The sequence below is a fragment of the Haemorhous mexicanus genome, chromosome 2 (genome assembly GCF_027477595.1).
Source record: "Haemorhous mexicanus isolate bHaeMex1 chromosome 2, bHaeMex1.pri, whole genome shotgun sequence".
In the NCBI taxonomy this organism is placed as follows: domain Eukaryota; kingdom Metazoa; phylum Chordata; class Aves; order Passeriformes; family Fringillidae; genus Haemorhous; species Haemorhous mexicanus.
Window position 1 is genome coordinate 114,729,076 of NC_082342.1, and position 19,050 is coordinate 114,748,125.

Below are 19,050 nucleotides of genomic sequence, written 5' to 3' on the forward strand. Positions count from 1 at the left end.
AGCTAAAACCATTGATACAAGATCTGAAATGGATATGTGTTTCTGTTCAAATCATGTTTGCATGTTTGTTTCAAAATCTGTGGTTTACTCTTAAATAATTTTTTTCTCTTGTTTCTGATCACACCTTTTTTTTTCCTTTTTTCCATTCCAAATGTGTAGTGGCAACACTTCTCCTTTCAGACTACCCTGTTTCGAAGTTTTGAAACTCCCCATGGTTTCTTAATGGCACTGGTTTCACATGAGCCCATTGCCTGGCTCTGCCTCTGCCTGTTGGTTCCCCTTGATTCTTTCAGCCAATTTCAGTAAACCCTGAATGAGGAAAAAGGGCTTTTCAAAGAGATACTAATTCCTACAAAATTTTAGGAAGAAGAAGAAGAAATGCCAAAGAAATGCCCACTGTGGGAAGGGGAAGTACAACTCAGTTATTATTCCTCCTGTTTGCTATTAGCTAATTATGCTCCTGCCTAGCCCAGCATATCCAACATAAACCAGGCACTCCAGCACATGAGGGATGTAATTTGGGGTTGAAGGGAGATCAGGGCTGGAAGGGTGTAGGATGCTCAGCCCTAGGAAAAGAAGCTGCTTCCCTTCTGCTGCAGCCATAGCAACACTGGTGTTTACAAACCCTGCTGAGGAGAAAATGGCCATGACGTGTGGTGGCTGGGGTTTGTGAACAGCAGGCTCCCTCAAATCCCCACCAGTGCCATGACAAACACTCTGTGTGCAGAGGCATTCAGAAAAGCTGAGGAAATTGCAGCAGTTCACAAATCTACAGAATTTCTTGCTTTTTTTTTTTTTTAACAATGTCCTCATCTAGCACATTTAAGAACAACATTGACAAGTTTTAAGAAGTTTCCCTTCTTCCCTCACTCTACTCTTAAGGCTGGAAGGAAGTCAAACTTCTTCAAGGTTCATGTGGATGAAGAGGACCATATGGCTGTCAAATCAATTTTTTGAACTCTGCCCAAGTCCTACAAGACGGATGCTTTTCACATGGACACCACATGGTTTATCTGAGGACAGTTCAGCTAGGAATGAACTAGACAGGGAAAATATTTTGAATTGCTCCCTCTCCAAAAAGTAGGGAAGATATTCTTTTAGGCCTATAAACAGACTTTTTGACAAATGGTCTCTGCAACACCTTCTGAGCATTTGGTAGGCACACTGAGAATTTCTGTTCATGCTGTTCATTTAACCCATAAGTGCACAACTAAAAGAATAACATGAAAATGCCACACCATGTTTCTCTCATCACAAGAATTGTTCCTAATCAGGTAACATCCTTTCCTCAAAGTGAGAGACCACAGAATCTTTTTCTTATAAAAATCTACAGAATTTTTTACTTATAAAATTTCTATGATTTCTGCCTAAGCAACTATTCTTTTGTACCTCTAAGTATGGAGCACAAACTGGATTTAACTGCTTCTATGAGTCTTTTAAGAGTGACATTAAGCCCATTCCAACATCACTGTTGGTATCTCTTACAATCTCTTACAAAACAGAAGTTAAAAGATGGTTAGTGAGTGACCACTATGAAGACAAGTCTTACACTGATGTGAGGAACGGTAATTAAAGCAGATACCTCAGGAGAAACGAAAATGAAATGTCTATATTTGACTTTTACTTGCAATAGAAAAGAGATAGAGCATCCCTCCAGGAGAGTTTTTACAACTTTTTGATACATCATTATCATGGGATTTTTTTCCCCTAATTTTGAATGTTAATTATATGTAGAATAAGGACTGTCACACAACCTGTTTTTTCCTGAGTGTTGGTGGACAGTGTGTGATGCAGCATCCAATGAACTGAACCGGAAAAAAAGTAATCTTTTGCTGGTCTGTGGAAAAATTCTGCTTTCTCCCATTTGTTATTCCTCCTTTTGCTACCCCCCTGCAAAACTCCACAGCTTTAGTCTGCATCAGCAGTGTTGTAAATTTCATTTTTGTCTACTCATGAGTAGTGCAGCATCTACCAGAGTTTAAGAACTGGGGATAAACACACCCATTAACATACAGATTTTCTAAATTCTGAGTAATTCCCTCACCAGAATGTTTTGGTTTTCATTTTCAGCTAGTTCACAACTGGTTTCACTTTTTGTTTGATGGGCTAGCTGCAGTGCTGGGGCAGGGAAGCCTTCAGGGAAATGCTTCCCTTCCCCACATTTTCACACTGAATTAAAGATGTCATAAAAGCATTTCTAATCACATCAACAATTTCTAATCATACCAACAGTTGTGTACAGTGGGGAATTAACCAGAATTCTGTTACAGAATTTGGAGCACTTAGTCCAAGATTTGTGAATTCCTACTGACTTCTGTCTTCATCTCATGGGTATTCTTTAATCAGCAATTTATCTTGCTTGTATTCTTTTGTTTCCACAGCTGCTGCACAAAGACAAACTGGTAACATTTATTTGCAGTGTTGGGGTGTGTGAACCTATTCAGGCAGAAGAGTGTAGCACAAGGTGAGCCACAGCAATGCCCTCAGAAGCCTGAGCAAAGAGGGGCAAGCATAGATTCCTGTTTGGGGAGGAGAATTCCCGAGCCAGAAGTTGTTGTGCAGATTGCTGGTTCAGGAACCACACAGGGTTATTGCAGACCCAATACCTTCTTTTATTTGGTGCCATAAATACCTGTGTGCTTCAGCCTATTGTGACCTTTGATTAGCACAGCTTCAAGCTGCTGCTCTGTCAAGGCACTCCAGAATACACCTTTAAACCAGGCAGGAGGTCAGATATAAACAACAGCTTTGGTTTTTCCCCATGCAAAATTCCTTGAGTATTGCTGTGCTTCTGCAAATTGTACATAAAGCAGAATCTAAAACCTGAAAAGTACCACCAAAGGTTCTGGGGACTTGAAGAGGAATTGGTTCTTCACCTCTTCCAAGCCTAAGGCTTCAATTAAAATAATCAAAGCTTCCACTCTTGGCTGAAGGAATGCTTCTTCACAAGAGGGAATTCTTGCCACAAGTTGTACCACCATTGTTTCCACAACTACTGTTCATATCTCTTTGTTGTTGTTGTTGACTTTTATGTGAACTGACAGTCAATTTCTTGGTGGACAATTGCCCACATTATAAAAATCCACTGATGTGTCACTCTTTGGCTCTGCCAAAAAAAGCCATGGTACTCAGAAGGAACACAGTATTTGGCCTGTCTTTAAAACAAGGGTCAGCTCAACAATAAAAAGAAATGACCATCAACAAACACTTAAAAGATAAATGTCAAAATATAGGCAGCTACAATTGTTCGAGGTGTCACCATGCCTCTGTAAGTTATCATAAAGAGTGAAGGGCTTGGGGGAGAATACTGTGGTGAAAAGTAGAAGCATTATAGGTGCAGCTATTTTAAATGTTTTCCCTGGAAAACAAAGTGGATTAACGGGAAATAGGAGGAAAAGCTGAAAGTAGTTAAGGGACAAAAAAGGAGGCCACAATAACATGCCCAGAAGCATGAAAATCAGACAGATAAAAGGGCTGTTTTGATATGATTACAAGTATTTCTAACCCAAACATGAAAGACCTACACTTGCAAACTTTCACCATGGTAATGGCTTGTTTTTATTGTTGAAGAAAATGCATATACAGCTATTCCTTCAGTAAACAAACTGTTGCATTTGTACAGTGATGAAGCAGCTGTATCCCTTGTTTTGTTTACTGAGTGGCTAACACAGCAACATATTTCAGATTTCCATCCCAAATCACACCATCTAATGATCAGCAAAAAACCTATTAACTCTGCTAAATTAGGAAATATCAGAACTTATCACCACTTGATTTTGAGCTCCAGCTTTTTACTGAAAAACACCCACCCAATTGTTCAATCTTCTGCAATGAGCAATTGTTTTTTTAGTCTTTTGCCACTGCGTGGTCCAAAAGATAAAACATTTTGCCCTAGAGTTAAGGTTGTTGACCTGAGCCTCTCGAGCAAATTCCAACCTGGGGAGCCTAAATTCCGCCTGTATTTTCAGCTCAATACCGTATCTTTCACTTCCTGCTCCGAAATCCTTGAATGATGTTGTTAAAATGAGACTTTGATCTTGGCATACAGACTAACAAAACTTTAAGCACCCTGAAGTCCGAGTTCGCCATATCTGCCACACTTCTGTCCTGCCCCAAGCATCCTTTCCCGTTTTCCCACGTTTTACATCCAGGCTTGAAGTCCTCCCGGTCGCTAGATGAAGCACGTAGGACTGGGGTTCTACCGATCTCCTACTGTGGCCATGTAAAGGCAGACGTATCAAAGAAAGGAAAAAGAACCAAAAAACGTCAGAATATTCAGAGCTGGAAGGGACGCATGGAGATCATCGACTCCAACTGCAGGCTCTGCGCAGGACACCCTGAGAGTCACCCATGTGCCCCGAGTGCCTTGTCCCATCGCATCCCGAGCTCTGCCAGGCTCGGAGCTGTGCCCTCTGCCCCGGGGAGCCTGCAAAAGGAACAAAAGCTCCATTCAGCTTTCAAAAAGCGCCGGTGTCCCCGAGCGGGGTGCCAGCTCGGCCTTGAGGGCCAGGGCCGGACCCACCGCCGCCGCCCGCGCTCCCACCTCGCTCCCGCCGCGCTGGGGGCGCGACGGGAGACGGCCGCGCTGACGTCACCATCGTCACCGCCCTGACGTCACCATCCGGGCCCCGGCGCGCGCCCGGCGGCGCGGCGCGGGCCACAATGGAGAGCGCGCGCGCGCCCAACCGACGCGAAACAGGCCCCGCGCGCGTCCGCGCGCCGCTGGCCGTGCGTGTGTGTGTGTTTGTGTGTGTCCCACAGCCCTCGTCCTTCCCTCACCGCCACCCCCGCCCCGCACACGAACACACAGTGGGGGGGCCGGCCGGCAGCGGCGGCCCCGGCCAGGCACACGGGCAGCGCGTCACCGCCGCGCTCGGGTGGCCGAACCGCCGCCGCGCTGGGCCGGGTGCGGAAGGCGCTGCCGGCGCCGCCATCTTGCCCACGGGGCCCCGCCAGACGCGGCTGCGCCGCCGCCGCCGCCGGGAGCGCGAGGAGCCGCCGCCACTGCCGCCTCCCTCCGCTCTGCCTCCCCCGCACCGCCGAGTCCTGAGCGCGGAGCTCCCGCCGCCCGGCCCGGCCCCGCCACCCCCGCCCGGCCGAGCCCCGGGCGCGCGTCCGCCCACCCCCCCCGCGTGCGCCCGGTGCCCGGACGGGGCGGAGCGGAGCGCGCAGGCCCCGGCCCAGCCCCAGCCCAAGCCCAGGCAGGGCCGCCGCCGCCGCCGCCGCCGGGCAGCAGCTGGTGACGCAGGAAAAACGCCCCAGAGAGAGAGAAGCGCTCAGGGCCGGCACCCGGAGCGCGGGCAGCGGCGCCGGATTTGCCCTCCCGCTTCCCGCCGCAGCGCAGCCGAGTGGGAACCGGGGGAAGCGGAGCCGCCCCCTCAGAGCCGCGGCCTGGCATGAGACCGTGCCCCGCCGGCCGCCGGGCATGAGGCAGCGCCCAGGAGGGCTCCGGGCCGCCGCAGCAGCCGCCGCGGGACGAGGGGAAGCGGTGCGGGGGTGAGTGCGGAGCGGTGCCCGGGCGGGGCCGGGCAGCTGTTTGTGCTCCCCGGGGATGGGGCTCCGCGGGCCGGGGCGCGGCTGGGGGCGAGGACGGAGCTCCCCGGGACCCGCGGGGCGTGAGGCGGCAGCAGCGCCTCCCTCGGAGCCCCGGCGTGTCGGCCCCGCACCGCCGTGTTTTGGAGGGCGAGGGAAAATGGCTGACGGCTCCTCATTCCCGGCTGCCGGCGGGGGGGAGCGCCCGGCGCCCTCGGGGGGCTCTGGCCGCCTCTCCGGGGCCCCTCTGGCCGGACCTCCCCGGTGAGGAGGGCCCGGTGCGTCCCCGCAGTGCTGCACCGGCATCGCCTCCCCTGGTTCTCGCTTCCCTTCGCCCCGAACGCCATTACTGAGGTGGAGTGATTGGGGCCGCGTAGGCCCGGGCGTCGCCTGGAAATCAGGCCCTGCCGAGGCGCTTTCCCGACGGTCTCAATGAAATCCACCAGCAGCAGCTCGTTCACGCCCGCTGTAAACACTGTTAACACGTAGGCCACTCCTCTGGCCTCGGCTTCTAGCGCCCATGTACGAAAAACGTTCGTGGCTTTTTCATCTAATTCCTGCAGTTCTCCGCGCCGGTTCTTCTCGGAGTTGTGTCTTAGGGCTTGTCTGTAGCGATTTATTTTAGGCAGGACAGCCCTCTTCCCTTGCCCGACGTGTACGGCAGAGGTAGTTGCGTGTAGTTTGGCCGCAGATACTCACTGTTATTGTCCTCGAGAAAACGGGATTTCACCCGTTGGATGGGTTGTTGGGGTTTTTGTGTGTTAGTTACCACTGTGTTAACATGTGCTGTCCCACTTTGTGCAGCTTTGTTTGTATACAGTGGGAATAGCTTTTGAAAATTTCTTATTTTGTTCTTGAATGATTTTTTTTTTCCTCGTACAGGTATCCAAAAATGTTGGGGTAGTTTTTAAGATGCCATATTTAATTTTCAGCTTGCTCCTTCAGAAGTCCAGTTAGGTATTTTGAAGGTTTGCAGTAGCTTGCAGCTGTACAGGAAAAAAAGAACCTTTCAGAAAAGAATTGTTCTAATTAAATGTTCAAAGGGCTCCCCGGCTCGCTGCAGACATATTGTGTCTGTCTCAGCTGTTTTCATGTTATCTGTACAACTCAGTTTATATTTGCAGTTTTGCAGCTGTGTTCATATCACTGGACGTTTGTATCAGCCCAAAGACCCTCTGAAGTCGCAGGCTCAAAGCCAGCACAAGGCCTGCTTTTGCTGACCTACTTGCAGAACTGGGGCCTGTATTTTTTTAAAAAGTTGTTGAATTGAGATACTGTTATGCATTCTTCAGTATACTTGTGGCAACACTTGCTATGACAGATCAGGTAACCTGAGTTTTTAGCAGCTTCTCAGAGGCCTGACAAATGGGTGGTAAAATTGTTACATTTAGGAAGGGGTTATTGATTGGTGTTTGGGGGATTGACCTTTATTGATTATGGTATGGAAACAGTGTCCGGAGTAAGAAGGGGTTAGGGGTGACTGAAAGCTGTAGGCAGCTAACTTTGTTATTCATATTGCACTTGGGAATTTTCCTTTTTCATATTTTACTTGAGAAACTGTCAGGCCTCCCCACCAAAAGTGTTGCTGATCAAGTTGCATATTTATTTCAGCAAGTCATAGATGAGGGAGTTGGTTTGTTTGTTTGGGTTTTTTGTTTTGTTTTCTAAAACAATGCTTTTGATTCTTGGAGTTGAAGTAATGTTTATTCTTTGAACCAACAAACTACAGTAGCCGATACCAAGAATTTCAGGGAGGCATGTAGAATACATGTATTGATTATTCTGTTGCAATACACCAGAGAACAGTGATACTTAATGATAGCTGTGTACAAAACCCAAGAACATAATCATAAAGCTGCAGTGGAAGAAACTCAAATTATCAGCATGTTTATGGGGAGGGAGTTAACCAGAAATAAATGTAAGATTGTATCATAGTAACTTTTTCCTCTCCAGAGGCTCTTGTACTTTCCTTTTGTGTAGTTTTCTTCAGGGTGTTTCTTTTGGGAAGCTTCTGTCTTAATCTTGCCTGGCTGCTTCTTCGTGTCTTGCAGTATTTGTGGCAATTTCTCTGCCCATGGAATTGACAGGAAGACTACATCTGGAGGTGGTAATCAATATAGATAGTGGTAGCAAAACTGTTTTCCATCTCTGTTTAACACTGTCACCCTTACATAAACATTTATTCCCCAAATCATGGTACCTTTGTGCTCAGACCAGTGCAACTACTCGGTGTTCTAAAGGCACACTTTTAGGTTTCTGCATTTTATTAATATGCTGAAATTTGTAGATGAGACTCAAAATAAACTAAAATAGTTATTAGTGTCTATTTTGCAAAATTAAGTAGACTTCTGAGAAGATAAAGGTACCTGTAATACCTTTGTTCCGAGACATCTTATATTTGAAATTAAAATTAGTTTAGGACCTTCCAGTGTGAATACAGCCTTGGGTAAGAATGGATAGGAATTAATTTATTTATTAGTTTGAACAATTTATTTTTAAATGTCTTTGAAGTACTGTTTCTGTCAGGTGTGTATTGAAAATATATTAAATTCCATGGAAAGTATTTCTGCCCTTCCTGCTATGGTTTAGACAAGTTCAGAACTTATTTCAGATATTTGAATGGAAGGTACTTTGGTGTTAGTAAGTACTCTGAGTGTAGAACTATATCTGTATATGTGTATATAAATATGTGTGTGTGTATTTACTCACTTTTTTTTTTAAGAAATACTGTTTTATCTATTCTAAGAGATCAAAAATAGGTATATTTTGAAAACATCCAGCTCAAGATAGCCTCATTTGTGAAGTAAATGGATGAATGATTCAAAGGTTCCCTTACTGTTTTTAACTTAAAGCAGAATGTTTTTTTTTTTAAGGGCAATACAAACCCTGCAAAACCCTTGAAGCTATAGTACTTACTTTAATTTTTTCTCTTGTAATCACAAGAGCCTTGCTTGTCCAGCACTTGCAGAGACCAGTGTGAAGATGTAAGAAACTTTGCTGGATTTTGTGTTAATTTGAGAAGTTGTAAATGTGAAGGCTTTTGTGTGCAGTTGTTTGCTGGGTGAGCATTAATAGTAGTCTGGATGTAGACTCTCTTGTGCAGGTATCTTAAGTTTTTCTTATGTGGATGTGTCTTCTCTTCAACCTCTGTGTAGCTGCTCCCAGTTTTATTGTCCATATCACCCCTGTTTTAAATCAGAGTTCTAAGTTTAAAGCTGTACTTCAGGGTATGTTTTGGGAACACAGCTTGGTAGTGTCTGTCTTTCATTGTAGTCCTTGTCTTTTGCTAAGCTGGCAGTGTTGTGTGCTGTTCCTGTAGACTTGTCTCATATCACACTTGTTATCTGTGATCTGTAAATACACAGCATTACCTTTATTTTTTAACATAACTGAGCGTTGTTCTGATATTCCAGAGCAGAGGCCAAGAAGGTCTTCTCTTAGCACATACTTGCATGCAGTGAGACTTGAATTTTTCTGTCTGGGAAGTTGGAGCTACTTCAGATTCTGTCTTAGAAAAACAGTGGCTTTTTTCCATGTATTAAATCTAGTTTTTTGTTCTCATATTAATGTAGGAACATCTGAAAGTTCTCACACTCTTATTGTGAAGGCCACAATTCATTATGAGTTCCCTTTTCAGAACAATTATGTTGTATTGGCAGGTTCTCTTATGCTTAGGGCTAGAACATGACTTGAGAATATGGTTAATAGAGGTTTGCTCTGCACTTGGGGATTTAGATATTTTGTTTAGAGTCTTCACTAGATAGGGCAGAAAACTGTTCTGTCACTGCCTTGCACCCTCAAAATGTCAACTGCTGCCTTTCTGATACAGTACAGTGCCCACCTGAGCCCATTGGTGCGTTGAGCATGTTGTAGAGATATGGTTTGGTAAAGTAATTTAAAATGGGGTGTTGGTGACATTACAGGAGAGCTGTTAATAACTGTCCTCACTGTAGAGGGTAGGAGGAAAGTAAGTAAGGTCTTGAAGTAGCCAGTTGTGACTTGGTATTAAGACTTTTTGCTTCTCTTTCAATTTTTTGTTTTTTTTTTTTCTTGAAGGAGCTTAACAGCACAACTGGTTTCTTCTGCATTTTCTGTTGTGAATTTTCTAGTATTTGCTTTGTTTTATAAGAAGCCATTAGTTACTCATTTTATTTGAGAGTTGAATTCAGTCTGCTTGTTATTAAGGCTTTTTGGTTGCGAGTTGTTAACACAAATAAAAGCTTGTTTTCAAATAAAAGTTATAATGCTTGAAATGAAAACCACTGAGATATAGGTATGTTCTCAAGCTTGCTTTTTAAAACAACATTGTTGAGGTATGATTTTCTTAAAGAATTAGTTATCCTTTACTATGAGAATGATTACTTGCTTTTGGTTAACTTTGTGTCAGTTCAGCTCTGAAAGGGGTCCTTGGGACATAGATTTAAGATCTAGGTGTATTTTGAACCCTGGTATTATCAACCATTTTCATGAAGTCAGATTGAAGATGCTTTGGAAGTAATGGGTAACTATCAGGAATGCTACTGTGGGAAGCTTTTATCTGTAGCATCCTTGGTCTGCTTACAAAACCACTATGTAGCCCTGTTTAGTGACTTCGTTTTCATTAGACATGTAACTGCTAACAGAAAAATGTGATTTTCTTGCATTTAGATCTTTGCATGGACATTTCAGCAAATCCTACTGTTTGGTAGTTAGCATTCAGCTGTGGATTTACTCAGAAGAGGGGAATTCCACATTGCATCATTCCTTAGAGATGTGCTTTTTTTCCAAATTCCGTTTTTAAGCTGGGATTCAAGACTGTGTGGAAGGCAAGACATCCTTGTTGCATGAGTTTCCTCATATCCTCTCTGTTACAAATTGCAAAACACTTCTTTTTTTAACAGAAGTGTTCAAGTGACTGCTTCAAAGTAATGAAAAGTATGTGGAGGGAATTTCAGGGCTGTCTTTTCATTAAGATTTCATGTAAAATACCCAAACTTCAAGTAATAGAAAATTGTCCCTAGAAGAGCCTTTAAGACAAGTAGCAGTTTCTTGTAACAGTCGAATGGCACATGGAATGACAGAAAAATGCACGTTCCAAATTCCATAGGGTTCAGTCCTTAAGTAATTTAATTGCTGCTTAACCTTTTCTCAAGCTTCAGCAGGACTGGGTGTGGGAAGAGGAAAAGGTTTGGTTTGTTTTAGCTGTAGCAACATGAAATGGTGAAAGAAGGAAAAAAAGATTGTTTAGAAATGTGTTCAGTAAGAAAAATCAGTAGTGTGATGTGTGTCAGTTATGATCTCTCTGTTACCAGAGAGGCTTTTTTGGTAGGAGGACGGTGTCCTCACTGCTACTGTGCTGTGGGATAGTGGGGACAGGCCTGTGTTAGCTGTGGGTGGAACTTCAGTTTTCTTGTCCAGAAATAAATTTGACAGTGGGGTGAAAAAAAGTCTCATTTTAAATATAAGATAGGAATGAACATTGTCAAAACATACTGGCATCTTGGTAAATTAGCCTTGCGTTGTTTATGGTTTATGTTTTTCTGTTGTTTTAGCAATCAAGTACTTCAGTCTGTTTTTTAGTACATTTCAACAGGACAAGTTCATGAATTTGAAAGTTAAATGAGAAAGAGGTATCTGTTTAACTTAATTTATAAGAAAATATGTTGATGTAATGCTGAATTTTTGATAAATCAAGACATTATACTATACATTAAACTATAGTTTAAACTGTATTTTAGACTCTGTGAATTTCGGATTTAGAAATAGAATATTAATTGTTTGATAATTTCCGATATTTTATTTTAATGTGTTTTCCTAAATCCTTTAGCTGTGAGGATTTCCTTTTTTTTTTAATCTTAAATTATGACATAAACCCTCTGGAGGTAGAAGATATAACTCAAGTGGCTGGAAGTGGCTGGTTCTACAGTTTCAGGTTCCAGTTTTGCACAGATCTCCATGTGTGTTGACCTGTCTTTCAGACAGTGTTCTATTAACCACAGGGGGACCTTAAAATTCCAGGTGCTTTCCCTTGAATACTTATGCTGTGTGTGTATATAGAAACACATGTGCACACACTCATGCAATGGGACTTTTTCTAGGATGGTGTACTGATTTTTTTTTCTTAGTTGAGGTGGTAATGTCAGATTTCTGAAGTGCTTTACAGTTCTCTTGCTGTGTCAGAATGTCTTTGTGATAGTTTTGGTAATTAGGCAGCAACACAGCCTGAAAATTCTTACAGTGTGTGTTCTTGTAGCAGTTCAGCCAGGTTCCTGTATTTGACAGTTTGTCACATGTCTAGTGAAGATGCAGCTGAAAACATGAATTCCCTTTGTGCCATTTGGGAAGCCTTTTTTTTTTTCCTTTCCTTCCATGTATAGGATTGCAAAACTGAGGTTGTTTTTTTTTTGAGGTTGTTTTTTTGAATGGATGCAGCAACCATCAGTTGAGTCAGGTTCAATGAGACGGTCAGTGAGTTCAGTGGTAGTGAAGCCTTGCTGTAAGCTAATGTGTAATGAAAAAAACCCAGTCAGTCCCAGCCTCTGGTTAGCAGGTGTATGGCTGGAATTTTCCAATTATCTGCACCATTCTGAGATTTTTGACTAGATGAAAGAGGATTTGGTAGTTCATCCTGTCATGAATGTTCCTTTTATTTTCTGTCACTTTCCTGATAATGGTATGAATATTTGGGACCAGTAGAACTCAGGATATGTTGCCTGGAGGCAGCTGGAGGAGGACGGTGGTTAGTTTAGTTTCATTGTTGGCAGGTGAGAGCCAATATAAGAGTTTAATTTGAAGGTTCCAGTGCACTGTGTTGGTTGATCCTTACATGGTACTTGAGAAGATCATCTTTTTCTGAAGATGAAATTGTACCGATGCTCGATGCACTGTTTGTGTCACATTTACCCAGGTACAAGTATCACCCTGGAGGCTGAGGTGTTGTGCAGGTCATGGACTCGTGTAGGCCAGCAGTGGGTAACTCAACAGTTGAGAGCAGAGGATCAAACTCGCTCCTGCTTCATGCTCTCAAGTAGGTGCTTACACTATGCTACACCTGAAATACACTTTGAGGACTTAGCAGTGTTGATGAGTCACTGTAGTTCTTTGTGGGTGTGAAAATACAATAAATAAGTAGTACTTCACTCTTAAAATGAAGGCTAACCCTGTAGTTCTACTTTCAGTTAGTCTAACAGCAAAATTTGCTTTAAATGTGAGTTTATCATTGTATGTCACTTAAGTTCTAAATTGCAGTTGTCCACTAGAATTCTTTATTCCATATATTTGATATAAACAGTTTCTCTAGTGTGTTTCATCAATTTAAGTTCTTGTCTTAGAACTTCCTTCCAGAAATGAAATGGCGGGGGGAGAAACCTAAACAACCATGTTGACATTTAAACAGTTCAGTTGCAATGATTTTTCCTTTGATAGGAATTGTGAAGAAGTTACTTTGGGGATACATTTCTACAGCTATAAAAAAACTTTGCTTCTTACATAGGCTGCCAAAGTGTTTGTTTTCTCTTAAGCTATTTTCATGGGTTTTGTGATGATTTTCTCTTAATAAGAAAATATTGGTAAAATCTTTTAGTTTGCTCCTACTTGCCTTTTTGGTCAGGTGTTAGTAATCTGCTTTCAAGGAGAGTTGTCTTGTCTTTACTGAATAGCTGATGTTCTGTTTCCCTAGAATTGGTGATGCTAGGGATATACTTTGGAGACACTTTCTAGCTGTGAATAAGAAGGTGTCTGCATTACAGACAACTTGTCACAGGCTGCATATAATTCAGGTGAATTTTTTCTTTGCCTTGCTGCATTTTTGAATAGCAGGTTGATGTTTGAGGTGCCTTGTTCTTCCACAGATTCTTGATAAATGGAAGTGTAAAGTTTGTTTCCTTCAAATGATTTCATCAGGACATGGGGTTTGTATTTCAGAGTGGATTTCTCAACAGAACTAAAAGCTTATTTTTTAAAATGTGTCCATTATTCATTTTTTAGTCAAATTGTCAGATTGCTTAGTGAAGTTGCTTTAAAATTGTGTGTGGTGAAAAAAAATGATGCAAAGAGCCTTGGGAAAAAATTATGAATCATGGTCTATATAAGCATTTTACAATCATTTAAGATCCATTTAGGGGGATAGTAAATGGATCCTGTGATCCAACCTGGCCTTGAACATTTCCAACAAGATGACATCCATAACTCTGGGCAACCTGTTGGAGTGCTTCACCACCTTCACAGTAAAGATTTTGTTCCTAGCCCTTCGTCTAAACCCACGCTCTTCCAGCTTAAAGCCATCCCCCCTTGTCCTGTCTCTGCATGTCCTTGTCAGAAGTCCCTCTCCAGCTTTTTTCAAAGTCCCCTTTATGTCCTGGAAAGTGCTTTAATGTCTCCCCAGAGTCTTCTCTTCTCCAGACTGAGCAACCCCAGCTCTCTCAACCTGTCTTTATGGCAGAGTTGCTCTGGCCCTCTGGTCCTTTTCCTGATCTCCTCTGGACCCGCTCCAGCACATCCATATTGTTCTTGTGCTGGGGACCCCAGGGCTGGACACAGCACTGGGGGTGGGGTGTCACCAGAGCAGAGCAGGGAACAGAATCCCCTCCTTTGCCCTGCTGCCCACACAGCTTTGAATGCAGCCCAGGACACGTTTGGCTTTCTGGGCTGTGAGTGCACATTGTCTGGGTTATGTTGTGCTTCCTGTCCCCCAGTACCCCCAAGTCCTTCTCAAAGCTGCTCTCATTCCATCCTTTACCTGGCCCATACTTGTGTTTGGGATTGCTCTGACCCATATGTGGGAGCTTGCACTTGGTCTTGAACTTTAGGTTCCACTAAATTTATATAAACATGGAAAATGGGGAAGTTGAGAATGAATCTTGTCATTAAACTGGTGTCATTCCCCCCTTCCCCCCCTCAGTTAGGAGCTCTTCCTCTGTTGGATCCTTGACTCATTCAGTCAGATGGAATTGGTTTGTCATTCAGAATTTTATCTGTGCAATTCTTTCAGTAAATGCATGTGTGACATCAGTCTAAATACTGAGTAGAATTATTCCTCTGTTAATAAGAAAGCTTGATAAGCTTGCTAGGTTCTTTAGGTTCTTTCCCTTCTCATCCTGTACATTACCCAATCATTAATCAAAAAGCTTGTGTTGTCTTTGTGTTATTGATGAAGAACTGAGACACAGAGGCAGTGAACTTCAAACCTACCTCCTGTCAATGGCTTTTCAGTGGATTTTTGTTAGATATTCAGGTGTTACACAGTTTTGTGGGCTTAAGTTGCTGTTGTGCCTCCTCACTCTTTCTCAGTTTTCTCTTTCTCTCAATACCAAGAAGAATGAGAGGAGGATAAAAAGGTGAATCTGAAAAAGGCTGGTGTGTTCTCCAACGATGTTTTTGATCAAGACACAGATTTAACTTTGGGGATTTCTATATAGCTGCCTTATAAGCCAGAGATTTCCCTTTTATTTCTGAAGTTCTGTTTCTTTCCTTATAAAACATCATTAAACTTCTGTGACAGATAAGGTACAGATAATTTTTCTTCCTGGTGCCTCAGTTGATTACTGTTTACCCAGGGGACTTAGTTCAATGGAAATGAAATTACAGTGGAAACCAGATTACTCTGAAAATTCCAATTAGGCAGGAGAAAAATGGCAAATTCAGCCTTTGACAAATACAGAGAGCATGGTGTGTCTGTCTCTCATGCAATTTGTTAAACGAAAACTTGTGAAAAAGTCCTTAAGATGTTGTCTGTCACAGTGGATGTAGCTGTTGTACTCAGCTACTCATGCTCTGTCATCTCTAGTTCCATTTTGGTTTTTGCCTGAGTTTCCAGGTAATGTTTGAATTGTAGAGTTTTGCTTACAGTTTCATAGGTCTGGCTTTTTTGTTTTGTTTTGTTTTTTGGTTTTTTGTTTGTTTGTTTTTTGTTGTTGTTGTCATCAGAAGTAAAATTTTTGCCACCTTCTGCATTTTACAACGTCTGTGTTACCTACTGTGGCTTTGTCATTAAGTTGTCTGCTTGTAGTGAGAATATTCACAGTATTACTGCCAAATAATTTTCCTGACTCATTGTGATCTGCTGAGTATTCCACTGGTTTTATCATAATTTCCAGGACAGTTTGTTGCCTTCACCTTCTCAGACTTCTTGCACTTGGCATTATTTGCTGTGGCTGCTTAATATTTCTTTCATGACTGAACTTGTACTGTTGGTGGACTGACATTCCTGGCATTTATCATCTGCTAAACAGCCTTCTATATGTGCATTTTCCTGTGATACCCATTGTGCTTGGGAAGAATTTTGCTCTTTATGACTTTTCTGTGTTGTAAAGGTTCATTTGTGCTATAATATACATGAACCTTGATCATATATTAATTAAATATGTGCTAATTCTAATTGACTGTATTCTGTTTCCTTCCCTTTCCCTTCTCTTCTAGGGTGTAATTTCATGAGAGATTTGCAGTGATGCTGAAAGAGTTGGTTCTGTTCATGGTTATGTGTTCTTCCTGTTTCTCCTGCCATTGTTAAGTGTTCATATGGCTTATGATGCAGATGAAAACTAAAATTATTTGATTCCTATCCTCCAGTTACCTTTCAGCCAGCTCGGCTTCTTGCTCTGGCTGGTGATGTGGTGATGCAAGGGCTAATTCCATAGTGGTGAAAAAGTGGTTAGGATGGAAGCCAGCAGGATTGCCCTCCTTACCTTCTTGTCACAGTGGAGACTTCCCTGATTTCAAACAGACTGAGAGGCTTTACACTGGCTGAAGGCTTGTCCACATGCAGAAATATAATGAGACTTATTTTCTGAAACTTATCCGTATATATAACTTGTACTGGGGGATGAGATGGCTGTTACACACTGAGATTGCAATGGTAGAAGCAGAATAGATCCTGCACACACTGTGATAGCAAAACCACCTTATTGGACTTCTGTCGCTCTCACGTGGTGCTGGTTTAAGCACTGTCCCTGAGAAGAACAGGTCCAGTGTTCCTCCTGTCTCTCCTGGCTTGTTGGTAGGCTCAGCTGAGAAGAGGTATTTTTGTAGGCTGTTTTGGACTGAAGGAAGGGCTCATTAGCAAGGGGGTTTATGGGATTGGCAGTTTATGGGATTATTTCAGTGCAGGGAGAACAGCAGCAGTGTGTGTTGTGGATTTTTTTATTTTGTGTGTGGTGGGTTGTGGTTTTTTTGAATGACTTTCTGGTTTTCAGATAGCTGCAGCAGAATTCTTAAACCCATCCTCAGCCCTTATGATGATTTGTTTTCTCCCTTAGTTGATTGTTTTCTCCTGCATTTCTCAGTAAAGAGAGTTATGACATGCTTTTTAATAGGCTTTATGGACACAGGAATACTGTGTTTCTGGGACAGTGGTGTCACTTCTTGGTTCTGGGGGGGTGTGGTGTGTGTGTGTGTGGTGAAGATAGTGGAAATAATTATCCTATTTCCAGCCCTGCTTTGTTCTTGGTGTACTTTCTAGGGGCTTCTTGTTCCATTCCAACCTCCTCTGCTATGTATCTTTTTGCATTTATATCAAACTACAGCCTTTTATGTTGGCAGAAGGAACATGAAGACAGAAGACAAAACTGCTGTTCTGTTGCCATGCTTCTTACTTCGCTATAGAGAGGCCAAGATTTTTAAGGGGAGTTGTTACACAAGTTCTCTGGAGAAGGTGGATAGTTTTCAGGGATTTCTGGAGAATTCAGGGAGCATTCTACAGCGTTTCAGGGATTTCTGGAGCATTCATCTGCCTAGGAGGATGGGCTTGTCTGAGTTTGGTTGGAATGGAGCACGTTTAAGGCAGACAATATTAAAGACATGAGCTATCATCTTGTAACACCTCTAGGGAGCTTGTGCAAGCTTGATTTTTCAGGCTAAGTATCTTCTGACTGAAATGATTGTAAGGCAGCAGAAAATGTCAAAATGTTTACTTGCAGTTATCTGGCATGGAGCAGTACAAAAACCGCCAGGCTGAGTAGGCAGTTGGTACGTTGAAACTAGTTGGAAGTTTGCTAAGTTTGTTAAATAGTTGTGAAGAAGCTTATTGAAATAAAAATTTTAATGCTGGTGTCGCTTTCTTCTGTGTTAGAGATATTTGAATTACACTTGACAATGATGATGGTAGAGTTTGGGTTCTTGTACTTGCTTTGTGCTGAGTAAACATTACATGAAAAGTAGAGTTTAAAAAAAAGTGAAATTAACACTAGTACAGTAACAGGAATGCTTAGATATTTGAATTTAAAGCACTTAAAAATATTAGGTATTTCACAAAGTTGTTTTTTTCATGATTCAAGAATGAAATCTGCTTCCAGCTTAATATCTGTGTTAGGTGTTATGTCATGCTTTAGTTATATACAATTAACCAAGCAGTAAGGTGTGTTGGTTTTATACATTGTGTGAAAATTTCCATGTGTTGAGAATATCATAAAATATTAGATGTAAAGACTGCTACTAATTAATTGATTTTCTTTAGTACAGTGTTTAACAGAGTTTAGAGAAGCCATGAAGCAAGCCAGAGGGGCTAAGCCTGATTTTTGTAGGTCAGTTTCAAACTCCACTTTTCTACCAGAATCTTTACAGTCCAGTTGTGGTGCTGGCATTGAGTGCTGCACACCACGGTGACACATCAGGAGCAGGGCATAAGCAGGGTTTAAGAAACAGTGCACAAGTAACATGTAACAATAACATTGTAGTAATATCCCTAATTTACTGGCTGAATGACTTCAGCCAACATTTCAAATATTTACAATCCTGAGTTTTGCAAAGCCTTAAGTGCAGTATATATACTATAAATAAGGCCATGTTTTAAAGCTGCAAGTGGGACAAATCTGCAAAATGCCATTATCCTTCCCTTCAGATACTTGAGAAAGAATGAAGGTAGCAAAAGCTGTTCCGCAGTTACCAGTTGCCTCATAGAATGCATGAATCTCATCAGAAATTACAGAATCCACAGTGTGTTTATGTATCTCAGGAAGAAACTAAGGCACTGAACATGATGTGAGGATTTGAACCTCAGTATGGTTTGGCACAGTCTTCCAAGCATGGAATGTTGAAGAGTTATTTCATTTTTTACTCTGTTCCACAGGAAGAATGGGAGTTGTGAACAGTCTTAAACAGCTCTCGTACCTCAAGGGGAGTGTTTTGATTTAAACTTTTCTAGTTAACTTTTTTAGATTTTTGTCTGCAGTTAGTATTATCTGTAATCCTGATGCAGTCGGGCTAGATGATCATTGGAGGTCCCATGCAGATGAACAAAAGAATTCTATTCTTAAATATTCTTATGATAGAAGGAGGAAGTAGATACCTCATGATTTTAACTTCATCAATCCTGCCTACGAAACTGTGTTTTTAAAAAAATCTGAGCTTTCTTTGTGAGCCCTGCAGCAGAAGATGGAAACAACATCTAAGGCATCCAAGGAAGTTTCAGAGGTCTGTCTTCTGCTAGAGCTAGGGTACAAAAGTTCTTAAAAATTTGGAAGGGTTTGTGCCCCACTCATAAAAAGAAGTGAGATATTCTGTGGATGTCTTTTGGAATTTACAGGACCCATGTTCTTCTCTAGTTAA

The 19,050-nt window shown here is 42.3% G+C and overlaps 1 protein-coding gene across 2 annotated transcripts in view; it reads left to right on the forward strand.

The window, feature by feature from the left end:
- Window positions 1-5,355: 5,355 nt before the first annotated feature.
- Window positions 5,356-19,050, forward strand: part of USP9X (ubiquitin specific peptidase 9 X-linked) — a 97,091-nt gene continuing 83,396 nt past the window's right edge. For both annotated transcript variants that reach the window (XM_059839989.1, XM_059839990.1), the window contains exon 1: window positions 5,356-5,496. The gene's annotated coding sequence lies outside the window, so the exon portion shown is untranslated. The remainder of the gene's footprint in view (window positions 5,497-19,050) is intronic.